The 16,946-nt window shown below is 33.9% G+C and overlaps 1 long non-coding RNA gene across 1 annotated transcript in view; it reads left to right on the forward strand.

The window, feature by feature from the left end:
* The window catches only part of LOC148092596 (uncharacterized), a 95,008-nt gene extending 82,291 nt beyond the window's left edge, over window positions 1–12,717 (forward strand). Inside the window, exon 3 of the long non-coding RNA XR_015714900.1 lies at window positions 12,528–12,717. This is a non-coding gene — a long non-coding RNA (uncharacterized LOC148092596). The remainder of the gene's footprint in view (window positions 1–12,527) is intronic.
* Window positions 12,718–16,946: the final 4,229 nt, after the last annotated feature.

Here is a 16,946-nt window from a genome sequence, read left to right on the forward strand (position 1 = left end):
AAATTTTGCACTTTTGAGGAGAAATGAACATTTACATGAGGAAAATATGTAAATACTTGCCTGTAGTAATTCTGTATATTATTTTATTTTTATTGCTGCAACTACTGGTACTGGGAATGATCAAATAAAAAGAAATGGTATAATATAATGAGGTGGTCAACAAATTAGACCAATTTAGTTGTATGTAGAATACATGTTCAAATAAATCTATGTGCCAGAAAAGGTAGGTTTTATTAACACAGTGCAATTGGGGGAAATAAAACTACTTTTTACTTGTAATTTTGAAATCTATATTCACTTAAGTATTTTAGTATTTGTGATGTATTGGACATCTTTTGGCCATTGGTAGTGATTGCTAAGGAGTGAAGAAATTAGATCTCAGCTTTACGGTGAAAGATATGGATATTTAGCTAAAAATTGGGAAATATGTAAATTATTATAGCTATACTATGGCTATAATGCGTAACCTAGCACATCACGCCTGTGGAACATTTCTTCAGTGTGTGATCTCATTTAAAATATATACATGGAAGTTACTGGCGTGAACCCATTGTTCATACTGGGAACCAATCAATGAGGAATAAAAAGTTTTTTGTTTCTAGTCATTGCATATTCTACTTAATGGATTCTTTAAAGAATTCTGAATGTAAAAAAGTAAATGTTGCTTTCTTAAAAATAATCATGTTTCCTTTAAATTTTGGACCCAGAACATTTTTATTTTTATGAACATATTGAGTTAGAAGCTAGGATATTCTTCATTAATATTGAGAAAATATCAGACATTTTATATTTTAAAAATAAGCAGTCTGTAGTTATGAACATCTAGGTCAATGTGAAAACCTAAGGAAGATTAACAAAAAAGATCACAATAAAAACTTACACAGTATCTGTGAAAACCTGAAGCCTGATGAATGTCAGTGTGCTCTTATAACAAACCAGCACAGAATGCCTTTAAAGCAGTGGGATGTTGGTATGAAGTAATTACCAAGAAGCAAGTTGAGGTGTTAAGTTTGATGTATTGTGGTCTTTTCTATGTTTCAATTTGCCTCCATGGTAACCATTGCTACTACTCCAGCTTGACTACCATCCAGCTCTTAGCATTTTCTTTTAATGAAAGATATTCTTTGGTTGGATGCAATTTTATTTACCACCATTTAACTGGATTTTTCAAAACAATAATTCAACATTTAATTATATAAAGTATTGATCTTCAGAATATTGATCTACAGAGAAGTTCATGTTTAGACTTGAATTTCTGCCCCTTTCATTTTATTTACTTAACTAGAACATTAATTCAGTTTAAAATAATTTCACAATAATTTTGGAGCAAACAACTACCTAATGATCATGCCATTGGCATTATGAGTCATTGGTTCCAAATTTTGCCTTCAGAAAGCTGAGAGGGAAAAGAGCCATGAACAGTATTAAGTTAATTTTTCATATTAACAAACTCAATGTTTTTCTCCTTTAATAATACATTGGTAAAGTATTTTTAAAGTTAATTTGTAATTTTTATCTCATGCTTTCCTATATATTAAAAAACAATTCTGTGAGAAGAATCGGGACTTTGTAGGCAGAAGAGTGGGGTATGAGTCTTGCCTTTGCCTGGTATTACGTTGGTGACTCTGATTAAGTTATTCATCCTCTCTGTTCTTCACCTTCCTCATGTGCATTGTTTAGGATGTTCAATCGAATAATATGTGACAGTTCCCAGCCCAAAGTAAGAACTGATCACATGTGATACAAATTGTAGCTCTATTTCTGTTCAAAGGACAGAGAGAAAAGTTATGATATCCAGAGTTCTTAAAAAATCATGCATATATCCCATTTTATATTTTTCACTTAATTTTGTATGTATACAAAGATTTGAAACTATTTATGAACACATTATAATAATGACAAATGTTTAAAAAAATTTAACAAGGGAAAATTTTAGTTATACTTTCAAGGTCTTTTATATATTTCAGAAAAAGTGTTCTGTGACACAGTTCAACAGGAAATAAAATATGATAAAGTGATGCATGCAATATTCAATTCTGAAAAGATTTTTTTCTCTTAGAAGATATAAAAGTATGTATTTGAGTATTTTTATTACCATTACTGAAAGTAAAACATACTACATGATGCCAAAAAGAATTGAGAACACTCATTGCCTATACTTGTATGATAGAAAGAGAAAGGACATTTAAATCTAGATCAATGTGAAAGGAATTTCAATTCTGTGCAAGTCAAGAAGAAAAGTCTTTTTACTCTGGCTGAAAAGCTCTAGACAGAAAACTTTAAAAGATTTCATTTTTTCACAGTAATTGCATGGTCATGTAATTTCAGTTTTACCATATAAACTGTACAAGTGAACCTTGGTTATGGGATGGAAAAAAATTGAAACTATTTAAGCTTCCCCTTTTTCATTTTCTCCTTACCCAGTCCATTATATAAAATGTATTTTTATGTTGCTGTGAAGAGAAATGCAATATTAATTTTTTTGCATATTAAAAATTAATCTTTTTCAATGCAATATTGTCTACAAAACTTCTAATTCTGCTAATTTAATTAAAATAGAAAACATTTTATGTAGACTTTATAACAAAATTCTTGAGGGGTTTGGAAAATAGAGGAGAAAAGCCCATTAACTAAATGTTTGTTGGTAAAAAATACTTTAGGTAACTAAAAAGAGGGAATAAATATATTGATTTACACTCTTTCCTATCTTAGAATGATTAAGGCATCTCATACTACACTCTTGGTCTTCTCTACAAAAAAATCTATCTCCTCTGTTTTTTTTTGTTGTTGTTTTTTTAAATGGAAACACCATCCATTTTTTTGCTTAAGCCAGAAGTCTGTAAATCATCCAGAAATCTATAAATCACTCTGACCCCTTTCTCTCACCTCTCACAACCTACCAGTCAAGTTGTTGATTCTACTCCTAAGACGTCTGCCTTCCTATCCACTTCTTTCCATTTCCATTGCCACCATCTGAATTCAATCCCATATTTTTGCTATTATGAACAATATTGTTATGAACATTCTTGTACACATTTTTACATGGACATATGTTTCATTTATTTTAGGCATATACCTAAGGGTGGAATTGCTTTGTCATATGATAACCCTGTGCTGAACATTTTAAGGAACTGTTAAAGTGTTTTCTAACAAGATTTTTTATTTCCACCAGCAATGAATGAGGATTCCAATTTCCCCACGTCCTCACTAACACTTGATACTGTCTGGTTTTTGACTATAGCCGTCCTCGCAGTGTGCAGGGGTATCTTTTTGCGATTTTGACTTTTTTTTCCTGTAATGATTAATGATGTTGAGTACGTTTTCATGTGCTTATTGGATACCTGTTTATCATCTTTGGAGAAATGTCTGCTTAGGGCTTAATTCTTACATATAAACATTCAGTCGAGGATCTGTAGGTATTGAGAAAAACCTAATCCACAAGAATTGAGATAAACATATAGAAAAATGACCCTAGGAAAACAGTAATTCAAGGCAAAGGAATAAACAAAGAAAACTTGTGTGAAATCCCCTGCAGTCATAAAAGAGGATGCTGTCTGGAAAAGAAAGTTTGAGCAGCAAAGACCGTCTAGGTGAGTAGCCCCAAAAACTCTCAGACATACCACGTTTTAACCATTCATGTGTTCATGGGCACCTAAGTTGTTTCCATGTCTCGCTATTGTAAACAATGCTGCGGTGACCATGGGAGTGCAGATACCTTTTTGAGTTAGTGATTCTGTTTCCTTTGAGTTAGTGATTTTGTTCCCAGAAGTGAAATTGGTGAATCATGCGGTAGTTCTGTTTTTAATTTTTTGAGAAATCTCCATACTATGTCCCTAGTGGCTGCACTAGGGCACATTTCCACCAACAGTGCACAAGAATTCTTTTTTTTCACATTCCCACCAACACTACACTCTTCTTTCTGCTCTTTCTATAGATTGTCTACTTGTGTTGGCATGAAGGGTGGTCATTGAGTAATACATAACACTTTTTAATGCCATTAACAAAATTTTTCTAGACCATGGCAGTAATGTTGGATACCCTATTATTAGTTACTTATTGCTATGCCTTTCAATATTACTTATATTAATAGTGATATCTTTGTTAAAAATATATTCGTGTCTTGTCTCACCTCAATTCTCTTTACTCCTTCCATCACACCCTAAATACTGAATAATAAAACTGCTAAGATGTCTTTTATGCTTGAATTATCTGTTTTCTGGAATGGCCACCAGGTAGCATAAAGATTTGCTCTTTCACCTTATAAAAAATAAGGGTAATAGAAATAATTAAATTTATTTTGGTCTTTTCCAAATGTATTTATTCAAAACAATTGTGATTACCAAATTTGAGATAAAAGAAAGACTGATAAATTTGAAAAGTACATAGTCATTTTAGTTTAATAATGCATTTGCAAAAAAGACTAATATAAATACATATAAATTGTGTGTTTTCAAGTTAAAGGAAGCATACTGATGTTCATACATAAATAGTGGTACAAAAAATCTTCCTAGGTTTCATCAATCAGAGATTATCATAGTACTTTATAACATAAACCAAAGGCCTAACAATTTTTCAGGGTTGGCACAGTTCAGAATATGGTCTTACTCCCAGGGTAATCTTTAACTACATCCTTATAAATTAATTGTGCGCCGCAACATAAGAAAGGATTGTACTTTTCCATTCTGTGAGTGCTGATTAACATAATACATTAGCTGGAGCTGTTAGTTTTATTACCGTGGCAGGGATAAATCGACTACATTTTGAAACCAGCATTGATGAGAGAACTTTAAATGTACAGACAAGGATGCTTCTTGTCTTCCCTGCCTGCAACATAATAGCCGCAAAACTACATCGTTGCTGCAAGGCCTTGACCAAAGCCCCGAGGAGCCCCTTCTGAGCGCTGCCCAATGCGTTTTATACAGTTGCCTTCAACCGTGAGATATAACAATGTAGTGGTGGTTGTATGCTTTCTGTCAGCGCGGCTCAGAGCTTTCCCTGTTTGAAAGTCACACCTTGGACAGTAGCAAAGCCGTTGCTTAGTCTCGTGTTCCGCATCTGGAGAATGCCGCCTGGTGCCTCTGGTGTGTGGGACTCATTGACTGTCACCACGCTGAAGAATGCTGCGACAGGAACTGGGTGTACTCATCGCCCAAGTCTTACGGAAAAGTGAAAGGAAAGATGGCATCTGGAATGCAAGCTGGCCACATTCACCAAAGAGCTTCAGCTGTCTTGGCCCCAAGCGCTCCCTGTAGCCCTAATGACAATTAATCTACTCTCCCAGGATCACACATTGTTTTCTCCGCAGGAGTTTGCGACAGCCTCCTAATGAGACCGAGAATCTCAGCCTCCGTGGCAGATTCGCCACAGACAGGAATCAGTGCTATGCATAAATATGTATAAATACATATAGAAATGTATGTGTATAGGTGCATAAGTGGAGCTAAAAATAACTGGAAAGATCACCTAATCGTTATTTGGTGCCTGAATAATTGATCACACGTGTTTACAAAAAACTAATGACAGAATTAGCTTAAGCTGTAATAAGGGAGTTTTCCAAGTGGATTAAAGATCTCACTGTGAATTCCCCCCCCCCCAAATTTTAAAGAAAATATAGGTGAATATCTTTTTTGACATCAAATTCTGGAAAGTGCTTGTTTCTGAGATAGAAGGATGCAAAGGTTTATGTGAAGAAGCCTACAGGTAGCTTCATCTATGCAAATACTATTTTATTCTTTAAAAACACTTTCAGCTGACATAATACCTAACATCAAATTGTAGGTCAAGCCATGATAACTTTTCCATTTTGTTGTTGTTCTGTATGTTTGAAACATTTAAAATATCAAAATAAAGAATGGACCAATCTGTGATTGCCTCTTGGATAAGGAGAATAATTTTACTTGTTTCTACAACTGGATAATTCCTTTTAATTAGTGAGGTATAATTAAGACTAAAGGTGAACAAATGGGTGGACACAGCAGCTTTAAAATAGTCAACTTTTTTTGTTTTTCCAGAACAAATAGATACACGTTGCATAATAAGTTTTAAGGAAATTACAGTGTTGCCTGGTTATCTGTCTTTCATTTAAAATATAACCTTTTATTATGTATTGAATAGATAAATATTGAAAATAGGAAAAAGGTACATGTTTGGAAGGAAATTGTAGCAGATGAAATATGAGAAGTATTTTACAATTCTTAGCTTATAAATTATGTAGGCTGTTAGCCTATGAATTGTAACTTCATGAATATATTAATGTTCAATCTTTTCACTCAGAAATTTAAGGTGAAATAATATTTTGTTTAGTGTAAATTATATGTGCATGATAGGGATGTTAATTTTCTTTCCAACCATTTCCTCTGAAGTGGGTCATAAAATCTAACTCATGAATTTTTCTCTTTAAAATATATTTCTCTGGATCAAAAGAATTTGATCCAAAAATGTAGATATTAGATATCTCTGATAAACACTATTCAAGTAACAGTTTATCATGCATTATTTAAAATTTTTAATCTTAATTTTTTTGACATTTATAAACAAAATATTGGTAAGGATAGACAACAAATTAAATTTAGGGTGATAATTACACATTCTAAGGATAGTGATAGTCATCCTATCACTTTTGTGTCTTCAAATTGAAGGTGCCTGATAAAAATCTTTATACATATGTACATTTCAGAAGTACTTTATAGGTTCAGCAAAAACTAGAGAGTACTCTGGGTTCTCTTTCCATTGGCTAGATGCCCAGTCCACTTTATATGTTTATGTCAGTTTACTTTTTGTCTTTTGTGTAAACAACCATATCTGACTTGTCGCTCCAAAATATAGGGTGGTTTGTATTCATTTTCTATTGCTGTGTAACAAATTACCGCACTCAGTGGCTTAAAACAACACAAATTTACTATCTCACAATTTCTGAGTCAGGAATCCATCAGGTTTCACTGGATCCTCTGCTCTGGGTCTCACAAGGCTGGAATCAAAGAGTCGACTAGGACTGAATTCTCACCTGGAACTCAGGGTCCTCTTCCAAGCTCATTCAGATTATTGTCAGAGTTAAATTCATTGCAGTTGTAGGACTCAGACATAGCAACTTGTTTCTTCAAGGCCAGCAGGAGAATTCTGACTTTTGTTTTCTAAGACGAAGTCTTCTGTAGCCTAATCAAGAGAAAGGTATTATATAGTGTGCACACCAGGGGCGGGAATCTGGAGGGCAATCTTAGAATTCTGTCTACTGGTCAGTGTTTTGATTCTTATTTTAATTAATTAAAAAATAAAAACACTAACTAACTGTCTTCTTTCTCCTGTCTTTGGGTTATTATTGTTCCCCAGCAAATCAAAGGGCTATTTTTTTTCTGATAATAACTTGCATGGCTAGTGGTATGTGTGTTCCCGATCTTCTGAATTAAATTTGGAGAAGCAGGTAGCTATAGTTTAGCTCATTGTGGTTTAAGGATTGTGAAAGAGTTTCTGCAGTTACAGGTGCATGAATGTTGTGAACCTAATCTGTCGACAATGATAAATCACTTGATAGGAACTAGTATTTATTAAAGTAAGTAAAATTTGAATGGTTGTTATATTTGAAGAGCAAAGTTAGTAGAATAAAACAGTATGTTGTCTTAAGATATATAAAAATAGTCCCTAAAATTTTAAAGAATATTATAGTGAAAAACTTGGGGAACATTTTTATTGTTAGACTAGATGACACAATTTATGTTCTTCTTGCCTTCTTAAATGATATCAACTTTTGGTTTTAAAAAAATAATGATTGTGAAGTGCATTATTCATGGAAACAATATCTGTGTTGTTTTTCTCTTTCTTTTTTGAAGAGCAGAGTATTGAAAGTTTTATTTTCTAAACTAGAATTATTTTATCCAATGGTGAAGTTGGTTGAGATCACAAAATAGAAATGGATAAATAAAAATTCTATATTTTGTATTGTTGGCCAGTTTCAGGAACTGGTAAATTAGTGGGAAGAGACTTCAAGGAAAATATAATAAAAAAAATTCAAGTTCATATGAAGCACATGTGGATCTTTCAGACATAATCCTGTACTAGGATAGACACTGTCAGAAGAAATGAATTGAAGAAAGGAAAAAAGTTTAGACCTACTTTTGAGGGCCAGGGAATCCAGGGACCAACTCTTTTCAGTCTGAGTAGATTATTAATTTATGTCACATTATTGGACCCATACAGTGCAACTAGTGTGAAGTTTCCACACCTCTAACCTCCATGATTTCCTCTTTTCATTCCCAGGAGGGATTAAAAGGGAAGTTCAAATAAGAAATTCTAGCTGTAGTTCTACTGTCGTTTAGCATCTGCTTCAACTGATAGATTTTGCAATAAAAAAAAAATATCCTGTTAGAATTCAGACTGGAATTGCATTGTAGCTGCAGATCAGTCTGGGGATAATTTGACCATTTTATTAAATATTTTCACCCGTGAAGACTGTATAGCTTTCTTCATTTTTTTTTTCAGTGTTCTATCCCCCCCACAGAGCATAGGGACATCTTTTGTTAGAGTTAGTCTACAGTAATTGATGTTATTGTACATGATGTTTTACTTTTGTCTTCTAGATGCATCTTGCTTGTATTTAGAGGTGCAACTGATTTCTGTGTTTTGATCACACTGTGTCTAGGGATTATGCTGAGTTCTATGTGCACTGTATTGTAAGGGTGAAGGAAAGAGTGTGCACAGAATGCAAGCGCAGTAGAGGGAACTCAGTCAGTTTTCTTGAAAAGGATACTTTTGAGGTGAGACTTTTGAAAACATTTTTAAATTCTAAAAAGAAGACAAGCTTATAAAAATTCAAACTATAGAGAGGCACATAAAGGAAAGGGACTCGGTACTCTACCGCCTCACTCTACAGAAATAATGAATATTTGCAGTATACCTTGTAACATTTCTCTCTCTCTCGTGACACCGTTTTTGTATATATAGGTTGTTACTACACTGGAATAATAGTTGACGTGTTATTTCAAATAGCAATTTTGAACTGTTTAAATACAAAATTGGTGTACGTTTTTATTATAACTCTGAACTGTAATTCATTCCCTCACTCAAAAGCACTCTAGTTTAAGGATCGTAAGTTTTATTGTCCCTATGATTCATCATAAGTTAAATCATCTACTCTAGTTTCTACTTACACTATAAAAAATGAAAATGCTTTGGACAATGGCACCAATCTCCTGTTCTGAACTGACGTGTTAGACACAGCTCACCACAATATTATGAACCATTTTATTCCAAGCCAAACCATTTTTTAAGCTATGTTTAGAGAATCACCTTACCAAATATAACATAAAGTATTATCTTAATTCCTGCTTCAACCCTTACTGAACATGCTTTTTGGTGCTAAAAATTCCCATTACACTTATTTTTCATCTGATTTGCACCTACCATAACTAAACTGCTTCATGTTACCCTAATAATGTTTCCTTTTCATTAATATTTCCTCTTTTCAAAATTAGATTCATCTCACTCCAGCATTTCTATTTCCTGCTGTTTTATATTTCATATTTGAACTTCTCCCGCTTCAGTCTTCTTTCAGTCTGGTTTGATTTTTTTTTTTTTTTTAATTTGGCTTTGTTTATGATCATTGCATGTAATCTAGTCTCAGTTTGCTTGTGTTCAAAATGCATGTAATTTTTAATGATCTTTAAAAATGAGAATCATTGAATTGCATTATTTTTAATTGTTCCCAAATTACCATGATAATTCTCTCAAATCAGTTTTCAAATATAAAACATTAAAAACTATTAATTGTGGAATGATATTTAAAATTTTATGCATTGAGGCACTGAGATAGGAAGATCTTAATTTCTTATTTTTTCATAAAAGATCTTAAAAAAAGTTACCTGTGTTTGTATTTAAAAAAATATTTTTCCTGGCAGATATCAAGAAATAAGTGCATTGAGAAATTTAGGGAAAGATGAGTTTATTTACTCATATGAGGCATTTAATTTATCTTTGTTTTAGTGAGATTTTTGAATTCCTGATTTATGAGGGGCTTGGATGATTTTTTATGACTTTTCTGAACAGATAATAACCAATTAAATATAGAAGCCAAAAGTTCAGGTCAAGTTGAAAGCTTTCATGGTCATAATAGCACACCCTCTAATTATAGAGAGCTCAAATCAATACATTTTTCCCCCCTTGAGATGATTTTATTTTTCAATTACAGTTGACATTCAGTATTATTTTATATTAGTTTCAGGTGTACAGCATAGTGGTTAGACAATTATATAATTTACAAAGCGATCCTCCTGATAATTCTAGTACCCACCTGGCACCGTACATAGTCATTACAATATTATTGACTCTATTCCCTAGGCTGTACTTTACATCCCTGTGACTGTTTTCTAACTACCAATTTGTACCTCTTATCCTATTACCTTTTTCACCCAGCCTTTCACCCTCCCTCCCATGTAGCAATATATTGTTTTATGAATCCTACTTTGATATATGTTTATCACTCTAATTTTCTCTTCCTTTACAGAAGTAGACATTAATCTACTCTTTGATTAATCTAGAAATTTATAATTTCTGAATGTTTATTATTCATGAGTGGTTATTAAATTTTCATGAGTTTACTCTGTTTATAAATGTAGACATAAGTCACTTAGAAATTGGTACTTTTTAACTTTACCTTAATTATATAACATATCTGATAGGGGATGTACCTCTATTTTTATCACAGTCAAGGTCTAGCCATATTAAAATATAATATACATTTATTTCTTCCTATTTCTTATAAATTAAGTATGGGTTTGTGAAATATTTTAATGTCAGAAAGCATTTTTTATATGGATTAATATGTATAACTTTTTTTGAGCTGCCTGTTTCCGTCAGGTATTGCCTCAATATCATTGCCCAACTCAGTGGCTTAAAATGATTGAGTCTCACACTCACAGCTCTGTGTGGTTGCTGTGCTTCTGGCTCTGCCTCTGGCTGCGGGAGTGCAGATCACCCAGGGAAGCTCTGCACCACATGTATTTTGGTTCCCAAAGTGCAGGAAAGTGGCTACCAGGGGCCATATTTGTTGCTGTTAAGGGTGGTGGTGGAAAGCTCTTAGGGTGAGAAGAAATCTCTTAAACCCTGGGCTTGAAGCCGATGCTCTGTCACTTCTGCCTACATTCCAATGGCCAAAGCAAGTCATGTGACCACACCCAAGATCAGAGAGGTGGGAGAATGTTCTCCTTCCAAGGAGGTGTGGGATAAAGAGTATTTGCTGAATATCAGCTAATTTACCACAATGCCCTTCTGTTAATTAATAAGTGCATTACTCACAATAAATGTAATTGGTATGCTTTTGTGACCAAACAAAAGTTTTAAAAAATCCAATTATATATCCACAAAGAATACTCTGATTTGCATTTCTTTGTGTTGATACTTGAAACAAATATTTTGCTTTTCCTGAAATAATGTTCACCAGGATTTTCTCACTAAATGTATACTGCATATTTTTAGCCTTAAAGAGTCTGAATTTTGAATTTGCTCTCTGAGCTTTGTGCAGAGAGTAAAGTTTTCATGAAAATAAGAAAAAACTTTCTATGCTTTGTAAACATTTTGTGAAGGAAATTAATTTTCTAATGTTTTATAAGTCATATAACTTCTGGTCTGTGATCTCATACTAATTTGCTGGGGAAAATTGTAGACTCAATCACATATATATTATTTATTCAATGCAATTTCTAAGCAATTCCATGTTGACAAAATGTTTCATCATTTTACAATTTTACAGTCATATGTGACAGCATCACCTCTTCTCCCTCTGTCCAAATACTAGCATTTATATAATATTGCTGTGTATAAAAGAACAGTGTTTCTTTCTTTTCTTCATTCCCAATAAGGTAAATTACTATTTGAAAGTGGAAAGTGATAGTTTTTAAAAATACAGTTGTGTGAAAAGTATCTTTCTTCTCTGCTTACCTTTTAATTGCTGGTATTTCACATGGCTTTCTTTTGGAACTTCTCTTCTTCATAATTTCTCTGGGTAACATCACCACCTCCCATGGCTTCAATAAATATCTCCATATGCTGGTGATTCTAGTAGATACAACTCAAAGTTTCTTCCCAAGTTCAGAATCTATATTTACAAGGTATTATTGATTATCCATATGAATATATTATAAACAACTCAAACTCAACATATTAAAATTGTTTATTATATTTATTGGTCAAACACACTGTCCCTCTTTTAGTTCAAACACACCTTTTCTCTTTTAACTCTCTTTGGTTAGTAGCATTGCTGCTCACATAAGTCTCTTAAGCGGAACCTTCACTGGTCTAGAAATGAGCAGTCAGGCCACATCTGAACTGTGAGAACAGAGTATCTGCTCTCTCTATTATCAGGATTTATTAATCTAACCACTCTGAGATTCAGTTAATTCCATTGTACTTTAATATCCTTAGTAATCAACTAGGAAGGAAACCCCTCTACCCCTAATCCTTCTGTTATAGTTAACTATTGATGTGTACAAACTAACTCACAACTTAATGGCTCAAAACAGTAATATATTATTTTCACTCAGGTTCCTGTGTGTGGCTGGCCTTAGATGAGCTGTTCTTCCTTCGACACTCTCATGCAGTTCCAGCCAGATTTTGGATTGAATTCAAGTCATCTGAAAGATTGACTGGGCTGGACATCCGAAATGGCTCAGTCATGTGGATGGCAGTTGATGTTCAACTGGAGCTGGTAAGAAGAGGACCTGCAAGTGTCTTCTCCAGGTAACTTGGACTTCTCACTTGCCATGTTATATTGGTCAAAGCAGTCATAAGATGATGGGGCAAGGTCACTTGGGTAGTAGAGCATAGAAGATGGGAGAAATTTTTGCCACCATCTTTGGAAAATACAGTCTTCTACAACTTAACAAATCTTAGGCTCCAGATGAATTTATGAAAAGCTTAGTGGTTAAAATATCAAATCACCAAGTGATCTGTATTTTATTTTACTGCATTTACCAATTTACCTAAAACTGATTTATTTAGATTATTTTGAAATTTTACAGTAATACTCAAGGGATCATTGGCAGGCTTTGAGGGCTTTGGAAATTCAGGATTCTGAAGTCTCAGACTCTTCCCCCAGGCCTCAGTCTCACTTTGTATGTCCTCTACCCCCCTCCACTGATCTTATTCTCTACTTTTCTTTCTTCATCTCTTGTGTCGTTTGCTCATTTCTCTTATCTCAGCCTGCATTCTGCCCTTCCTTGCAACTGCAGCTCAGGCCTGTGCTCAGCGTTGGTTCTCTTTCCATCTTTCTCCTAGCAGCTGCTCATTTTTTTTAAAATTGTTAAATGGCACTACCATAGTACTTATCACATTGCTTATTTGCATTATTTACTTTTTATGTCCCTTACTAGACAGAGAAACTGGAGGTCAAAGACAGTGTCTTGTTAATCTTCATAGCTCCATTACTAGGCTTGACTCAGAGTAGGCCATCAATAAATGGTTGCCTATTGAATTACTTATGATTCAAAAACATCTTGATAGCTTTTAGTGCAGGCCCAGAAACAAGAAGATGAAATTTAAGAGGAGTAAATATATAAATTGTATTAGTTAGGCTCAAATGGTTTGCTTTACTACGATTGAAAATGACTCTGCTTGTTGACAATTCATGTGAAAAAATTCTTGTGAGATTTTGGTAAATACAATTCCAATATCAGTCATGTATTAAATAATACAATGTATAATGCTAGGCATGATCAAGACCCTAGAAGGAATTTCATTTAAGGAAATATAAAAGAGAGTGAAATGTGTATCTTGAAGAAGACACTGAGGAAATAAGATGTTTTTCTCAAACAATTGGTAAGCTAGCATTCTGGTACTGGGAAAATAACCACAGGATGGGTTCAGGGACCCACTGAATCCATTGTGAGATGGACCTGAGCTGAAATTCCATTGATTACCTGACCTCCATAAGCCCCTTTTCTAACTTGTGGACCATAGTGATGTTTTGGGTCTCCTGGAATTACTATCAGGTCAGAGCCAGAGTCTAGTAGTCCTTGAAAGGTCTGGTTGCATTCTTTTCCCCAGTGTACAGCTACTCTGTAAAAAGTTGTAGATCCCCTTTGGGGAAGACTGGGAGAAAGACTAACACTATAAAATTTTGGCAGTGTCCTGGGGTCCTTCCTCAAGGGGATTTGACCTCCACTTCATTCAAGGGATTCTGGGTGTGTAAACTGGCTTAAATCTTTTGACGGAGAGGACATTATTCTCTGTTTTTATGATTTAAGTTAGCTTTTTGTACACCTGACCCTGAACTTTTCTGCTTATACAGATCAAGTAAGAATTTAGCCAGATTCTTATGTTTCACTTCTAAAAACATAATGATCAATTAGCCAATGCCATTGGTATGCAAAATACCATTGATTGCTGCTTTGACTCTGCTGTCCATATGGTGACCACTCCCACCTTACCATTGACAGTTTAGAGCTGCCATTTGGCTCCTGCTACCCTGGGATCCAATTATTCCCATTGCATTTAGATTTCTCAATACAGTGATAGTAGTTCCCAGTCGGGGCACATGTGGGAGGCAACTAATCAATGTACGTCTCTCACATTGATGTTTCTCTCTCTCCCTCTTCCACTCTCTCTGAAAAGCAATGGGAAAAATATCCTCGGGTGAGGATTTAAAAAATTAAAATAAATAAATAAATAAATAAATAAATAAATAAATAAATAAAAAGGAGTTGAGAAGAAGAGTTATGAAATTCTTAGAAAAGCGAGACATAACTAAGTCACCTATATCCTTAGGACTTGAGCACTTTCTGTATGTGTGTTATACTTCAGTAAACATTTACTTAAAGAACTAGATATCACCCAAATTTAAAAAATAAAATGAAATTTCATTGGAGTTTTGGTGGGGATTTCATTAAACTTTGCAAGTAATTTGGAAAGGATAAACATCTTTAAAAATTAGTATTTAATTTTATTTTGAAAAAGTCAAATTTTGGACAGACAATAGATATTCTAAAATATATAGTATATAGAAGCTATGAGAATAGCGTTCTTAGTAATCATGTCACTTGATTATTTTGAGTTTTTTTCATATTGGATCGCTTAAAAGTTGTTTTGGTTAATGCATTTGTTTAGATAATGATACAGATGAATTAAATGTTGTAGCTTTTATTGATCTATTCGAACGCATAAATTATATGAACAACAAGTCAATATTAGCATTTTATTTACCTAATATATTTGAATAAAATTGCTAAAAGGCTGCAACACATTGTATCTGAAGACAAACCTTATATTGTATTTCATTCATTTGTTACATGGAAGGAAGTAGATTTTATTGTCATTAGATAATGATAATGGCCCATACCTTTATAGTTAGCTTATTTTACTACTGTATACTTAAAGGGCATTTAAAATTTTCTGCGTGAAAAATGTATATAGTAGGTATATCTGTTCTATGTGACTTGTTTAATTTTTACATAAAGAACATTTTTGAAAATGATATTAGAAATCTAAGTAATAAAGCAGTAACAATACCAGAAATGACAATCATAGATTTTATAGATTAGGTAAGGAAATGAATCAATTGCTTATCTCTGTCACTTTTGAGAATATAATTTTTATGAATTCAGAAATATATTCAGTATAATTCTGACTGTAACACCAAATTCCTATTAATCATAATGGTTTAAATACCATTTAAGGCATAATTTTATGTTATTTATAGCTTGTATCTTTGGTCAAATTTGATTTGCAATTTTGGATAACACAAATGCATTAATTTCTAAATGCAAAGGAGAATGTTACCTATATTCTTTAACATATTTTCTATTAACAGTGTTCATGGTCTGTTCTTTACAAACATCTATTTTGGCTCACAGTACTAAGATTATGAAGAGCTGTTATTACAGAGAGATGCTAGCTAATCCAGATGATAGGATAAACAGAATGAGTATAATTTTAATAATAAGTCTGGTTTATTGTTACTTAAACCACTTTAAATCACCCTGATCAACACATTTTTTTCTTCTTAAGATTAAATGCTTTTTTAAAAATGTATGACTAGAACATATCATACTCATTATTGTGCTTCATTCATGACTGAAGGAACAATATTAATTCAATTTCTCTTAATTTTTTACCCCTCTGCTTTTAAAATCATTGGTGATATGAAATGAAGTTTGCTTTAGTCTTTCCTTAGAATATCCTGGAGTTGCTTGTTAGACCGATTATGATGAGTGTATGTGATACTTTTCATCTCTTCTAGGGAGGGCGGTGCAAGAAGATGACCTTGAAATGACTGAGGTCACCCTTACCCTATAGTCTGGGGAAGAGGGTTATAATATAAATATATTACATATAGCTACCTACGCCGGGTTTAGCCCTCTGGGAGGGAGTGGGATCTGGGCCCTGAGGTTGCTGTCACCGGAACAGTTAGACCCAGTGTTGCTCCGGGAGGCTGCCTGCCTAGCAGAGTCGCAGGGGAAATGAGAGGGTGCACTAAGGGCAGCACACTCAGTGCCTGCTCCGGAGACCATGGAGCTCTGCCCAGGGACAGGCCATTACCAAAAAAGTCCAAGAGGAAAGGTGGGTCATTAACATTAGGTCCTTCCTTCTCAGACTCCCCAAATCTCTCTCATCAGCACACTCAGTGCATGCTCCAGAGACCATGGAGCTCTGCCCAGGGACAGGCCATTACCAAAAAAGTCCGAGAGGAAAGGTGGGTCATTAACGTTAGGTCCTTCCTTCTCGGACTCCCCAAATCTCTCTCATCGCTCACTAAAAGTAACCTGAAAATATCACCTAGCTGACTTTTTCTCCTTTTTATTGTTTTCTTCAATTGCCAGTGAACTTCCTAGAAAATGAAATTTCCATAGCAGGTGCTTAAAACCAGGCTTGTTCATTATAAATTTCTAATGTCAGTTAATTTTACATTGAACCTGTGTCTTGAATTAGTTTTGAAGAAGGAAGTACCTGCTCTTCTGTTATGTTTT

Source organism: Miniopterus natalensis, chromosome 8 (genome assembly GCF_054644295.1).
Source record: "Miniopterus natalensis isolate mMinNat1 chromosome 8, mMinNat1.hap1, whole genome shotgun sequence".
Classification (NCBI taxonomy): domain Eukaryota; kingdom Metazoa; phylum Chordata; class Mammalia; order Chiroptera; family Miniopteridae; genus Miniopterus; species Miniopterus natalensis.